Source organism: Rhamphochromis sp. 'chilingali' (assembly GCF_963969265.1).
Source record: "Rhamphochromis sp. 'chilingali' genome assembly, chromosome: 15".
NCBI lineage: Eukaryota > Metazoa > Chordata > Actinopteri > Cichliformes > Cichlidae > Rhamphochromis > Rhamphochromis sp. 'chilingali'.
In genome coordinates, this window is record NC_137942.1 from 22,540,751 (window position 1) to 22,546,750 (window position 6,000).

Genomic DNA, 6,000 nt, shown 5'->3' on the forward strand with positions numbered 1-6,000 from the left:
AGTCTATTATCCAAATCAGAGGGCGTCTCAAAGATGGTTTATCCAGCTTACTCATTATACATTACCCCAAAAAGTATTAAAAAGATTAACTCCATAATCTATCAATTCATTTGGTGCAATAAAACACATTACATTAAAAAATCACAACTTGTCAAAGATTACACCAAAGGTGGTATAAAGACAATTGATTTTCAATCAATGGTTGGAGTATTTAAAATTAACTGGATAAAAGCCTTCCTCTTGAAACCTGACTCCATATGGTTCCATATCCCTAAAAATATTTTCAAAAAGGTGGGAGGGTTGGATTTTCTCCTGAAATGTGATTTTGATATATTGAAGTTGCCTGTGAAACTGTCAGAATATCATAAGCAGGTCTTGTCTTATTGGAAGATGGTTTTTGCCCATAACTTCACGCCACATTGCTCCACCTTGTGGATTAACAGGACCATTACAATTAATAGGAAGTCATTGTTCATTAAAGAGTGGTATGGAAAAAAAACATCATCTTTATAACAGATTTACTTGATGAAAAGGGGCAGTTTCTCCCAGTGGGTGTTTTCACTGCAAAGTTTAACATTCAGTGTTCCCTTAGAGAATATAACAAGGTCTGTAAGGTGATCCTCTTACCTCTGTTAAGTTTGATACAAGGCTATTTATATTACTCTAAGGGACAAATTAGTTTACCTTCTTTACAGCTAAATCAGATTCCTTTAACTAATAAAAAGTGTAATAATAAAATCATAAACAATATATTTAAAAATGAATTATTTCACGATTTTAACAGTAACACAAAATTAAAAGGGAGTAACGTTAAAATAACTAACAAATATACACACTTTTTAAAATGGCCTATCCCCCCCAAAGTCAAAGAAATGCAATTTAAAATAATTAATGGATATTACCCAGCAGCTGAAATGCTTAAAAAAAGGTTTGGGTTTGAGGTGGAGCCATGTGGATTTTGTTTGCAAAATGAAGAAAGTATTGATTTGTTTTTTTCCTGCTCAGTAACGACTGACTTCTGGCAGGATTTGGTAGACTGGTTGAGTGTAAGAATAGATGGGATGACCCCACTGACTCTAACACAGGTTTTATACAATAATGGCGATCCGTCTAAGGAACTTGCCATGCTCCACAATATGGTAATAATTATGGGCAAATACCACATTCATAAGTGTAAATGGCAAAACAAAAGACCTTCACTAAATGCACTGAAGATTGAATTAAAGTCTTTTTTGTCATCTAATTACTGAAGGATTCATGTAAAGATGCTGCTTTGATATGTGAAAATGGGACCCAGTTTCTATTCTTTTAACTGTTTGGTGGTTCTTGAAATTTTGTGAGATGTCACCAGAGATTCTGGCATTTCGGGCAAAATAAATTTATATTAAAAAAATCGATTCAGGATTTTAATGAATCGATTTTACGTTATCCAAGCCAGAATCGATTTTAATCGATGAATCGATTATAAAAACCCACCCCTAATCTGCACCACGTTTGAATTCGTTTCATGCACAATACATTTGTACCTTTCAATTGTGTCTGTTTGTGCGTCATGCAAATAAACCTTTGAAAAGAATAAAATGATATCATATATTCCTTATTGGCCTACATTTGTACAAAATTCCAAATTATATACACAAAGTCATAGAAATCACCACTCCAATTGGTCATCATGATTTTGATATTCTCTTTTTCCATAACAATGAAATACGCCTTGGACAAATATGACACATCAATATTTCATTAGTGTTGTCACATCACATCCTGTAAGCATCGTTTGTCTGTGTCCTTTCTCTGGAAATTAATATTTCCAGCCAATATAGGCAATCCATCAACATGGCTGGAGAGTTGGTAGTTATATACAGTCTGTATAAGTGTGGTTAATCCAATGAAGATTTGTAAGGAGACGGCAGTTACTTTGAATTCACAGCAGTTACACAGTGATTAGTAATAAACAGAGCCAGTGAGAGTGAGTGGATTTAAGAAAGTCAGTGACTCAGGTGTGTCGCTTGGTTTGTCATCTGTGAGACTGGAGGAGACGTAGAAATCCTTTGTTTTAAATCTTAGTTAGGAAGATTCCTGTTTGAAAACAAGCACTTTTTGTGAGAAATGCAAGAAGCACACAGTTACATTCTGTCCATCATGTGGACAAAATAGAAAATGTTGAGCATTGGAAAACTGAGAACGTTGGGCAAGTTCAAAATACGTGTTTGTAAGAACGAAAAACCAAATTGTTCCTAAAATAGTTATGTTGTATGTCTGTGTTCTACATGTTTATCTGATGGAAAATAAAGTTGCTATTGTTTTATTGCAGTTTATTGCAGTTTCTTGCAGTTTCTTGACAATTCTGAGTGGATTTACACAGTACGGGTCAAAATGACCCGCAACAAAATCAATGTCACTTTTTTGTTTTTCAACATAATACAAGGGTTAATTTCCAAAACTTCCATATGATCTTCAATTTGTAGCAGATCCACTATCACACAGCAGCTGGAGCAGTTTCAAATGGAGGTCAGTCCACTACTACCATAGCCTACTACTAGATTAACTTGTGACACATCTGCACCTGCTGCTATGATCACAGTGAGTAGAGGCTGAGTGTCTGCACTTACCCCTGGTACATCCAAATCTACCCACAAACATGTTGAAAGATGCAATGCCAGCAATGTGGATTGTCAACACTGAAAACAATCAGTAAGCAAAGACAACAGGGATCATTTGTTTCTGTTTATTTAGCATGCACAACATTTGTTGTCGCCTTCTGCACAGGGGAAGTCCACACACACTGTGTGGTACCACTTTCCACAGAAGGTGCATTCAGTCTGCAAAATTGAATGAGATTGTCAGAGTCATTGTCTGACTGTTTATTACTAATCACTGTGTAAATGCTGTACATTCACAGTAACTGCCATCTCCTTACAAATGTTTATTAGATTAATCACACTTATACAGACTGTATATAACAACCAACTCTAACATGTTTGTTCGCAGAGAAAAGACACAGACTACGCTAACGACATGTGATGTTACAACACTAGTGAAATATTAGTGTCATTTCATTCATTTCAAAGGTTTATTTGCATGACGCACAAACAGACACAATTGAAAGGTACAAATGTGTTGTGCATGAAACGAATTCAAACGTGGTGCAGATGTGTGTCACAGGTTGATCTGGCTGTAGGCTGCGGCACTTGGCCAGAGGTGGCGCTGGTTGACTCGAGTCCATGTTAGTGCACAAAGTAAACTGCTCGCTTTAGTTGTGAAGCAAAAACGCTGAATTCGGAGAAATAAACCGTGCGAGGGGAAGGATAACAACAGTCTCCCGATCGTTTACTCTTGCTGTCCTGTGAACAACATCGGCGTAGTATTACTTGTTTGCTGTTTTCGCGATCGCGTCGCGCATGAGGATATCACCAGGTAAACTCGCCACATTTTTATACATTTTGTTGTTCAACAGCATCAAGACTGACGGAGTGTGTTTGACATAACCTCACAAGTGTCACAGATGACACATTTGCCGTTTTTTTGCTGGTTTGTCGGTAGCAGCTCCTGAAACGCAAGACTGCCACACATCTGTTCGACCAACGCCAGTTGATCTAAACGCCAGTAGATCTGGAACACCGGACAGGAGGACCTGAGGCCTCACCGCATTATTTTTGGTAAGTTAAATGTGTTTGTAAGCTAATCCGTAATTTAGGTCCTTAGCTAGCTAGGTAGCTAGCTAAGGACCTAAAGCATCAACAACTCAAAGGTAAACATGATATTAGAAAATGTGTTAGTATATAAGGCCTTTAAAACAACTAAAAAATAAACAGCTGTTGGCAGAACTGTAGGACTGAACAACTTCAGATCCCGAATGTGTGAGGACAGAGAAGGATCAGCTCTATTTCAGATTTGAGATAAACTTTATATTTCAGTTTGTGATGGTTCTGTTTGTGATTACAGGAGCTGTCCTCAGATTCAGACCTCAGCACCACCCAGTGACAGCAGACAGATCATCCTATATCTTCAATCTTTGTAGTAACTCCAAAATTAACTGAAGAAAACAGTACAAAGGTTAAAGTACCACATGTGCTGTCAGTGAAAGCTGCAGCTGTTTTATTGATAAATTTAAAGACAAAAAGTCAAAAGGATTAATCACCCCAGTAACTGTGTCACTATACATCAGCATTAACAGTACCTCAGTTTGGTGTTTCAGAAAACTGCTGAGCTCAGACCTGCACAACTTCTGTTTTAAACACTGAATGTACTCAGCTACATGAAGAGCACGTGATGTTTTCTCTGACACAATTAAATAAAACCTGATTAAAGTCAAAGGTTGTTACTTGTATTTGAACTAAAAACTTGTGATCTGGAATTCTTTCACTGTTTTTTGACAATAGTGTGTTATTTATCATAAAGTAATTCAGAGTCATTCATACCAGAGTAACCAGAGAGCACAACATATGTTTAACTTTCTACAGGACTTAAAGATATTCCTCTGAGGATTATCTGAGTACTTCTAACATTACACAAAGCAAAGGTCTCCATCAGTGTTCATGAAATGCTGGGTTTATCCTTCTTGTGAGGGAGCTGCTGGTGAAGATCACGAGCCCTGCTTGATCCCGGCGATGAGTTTCAGTCTTCCTGGTGTTTATGAAATGATGCCTCTCACTGTGGGTCAACAGAACATCTGGCACAGGACAGCTATAATGAAAGAAATTGAAGTTTTGAAAAAAAAAAAAATCTTGGAAATGCCCTAAATGTGAGAAGCAGATTTTGTATTTACTTTTCTTTTGCCAATCAAGATAACTAAAAGTATAATTTTCACCATACAATTACTAACCTTGTCATCTCCTGCACTGTCTGTTTTGGGCTCTGGGCTTGTCCTTCCCAGCACTCATGAGACTGCTTTGCTGCACTGTGGTATGAAGTGCTAACCTGTTGACAGTGTTGCGAAGGTTAATTTTAAAATGTATTCCACCAAAGATTATAGAAGTAATGTATTCTGAATACTTTACAACTACATGAATGTACTATTGCTGTGTGATTTGTTACTATTACTGAAGGCTACTTGCCATACCAATACCAACTAGGTGTTAAAATCATAATATAAATGAGTAACAGTAGGTGGACATTAGGTAAGGCTGCACTTTTTGCTGTGATCTCGTATAGAAAACTATCCCACGCGTATATAAAACAGGTCCGCGGCTCCGAACTGTAGTAAAGGGACCTCTGGCTAATACGTCGGGTTCGTGTCGGGCTCGTAGCTGAAAACTAGCTTTACTTTGTTGTCTGGGTCAACTCTGCTTGCCAGAGACAGAGAGAGGCGTTGAAAGGCTGCTCCAACGGGACTTATTGTTTCAGAGGAAAACACGAACACAGTGTACAGTCGAGACTTGATAGCTTACTTACAGATGGGCTTGTCAGGCACTCTTTTTGGCTGCAGTGGTTATTATTATATTTACATGCTTCCAGCTCCCGTTTCTGCCCCGTGACAGCTCGTACTTTTCCTTTCTCTCCCTCCCTCGCTCACAGACACATAACGGGTATGGCAGTCCATTCTCCCTGCAGCACAGACTACACTGCCCATGAGGCTACATTGTTTAGGGCGATGCCTGTAACACTCTGCTATTGCCTTCATATTAAATCATTTTTGTATAATAATTTTTAGAGGCTCTTATTGCGTGCTTTGTTTGGGTTTCCACCAGCGTGGAATTACCAAAAATTGAGAGACCATTGCCTAACATATGAAACAGGAAAATACCGCCATGTAATCCATTTATTTCAACAAACTAACTGTATTCTCAACATCACCTATTGAACGATAACTGTAACAGATACATTTACTCATATTTTGTATTTTAAATACGTAACGCCGGTGCATGTATTACGTTACTGCCCAACACTGCCTGTTGATGAGATCTTGTGCCGTTCCTAAAACACCGGCCTCCAACTCCTAAAGAGACACAGGTGTCCCTAAATTTAGCAAATATTAGCTTCAGGCTAGCTTGCTACGAC

At 38.0% G+C, this 6,000-nt stretch overlaps 1 long non-coding RNA gene across 1 annotated transcript; it reads left to right on the forward strand.

The window, feature by feature from the left end:
- Positions 1–3,218: 3,218 nt before the first annotated feature.
- Positions 3,219–4,422, forward strand: LOC308411026. The gene is made up of 3 exons (XR_013974323.1): positions 3,219–3,417; positions 3,544–3,659; positions 3,946–4,422. It is a non-coding gene; the product is annotated as an uncharacterized lncRNA (long non-coding RNA).
- The last annotated feature ends 1,578 nt before the right edge of the window (positions 4,423–6,000 follow it).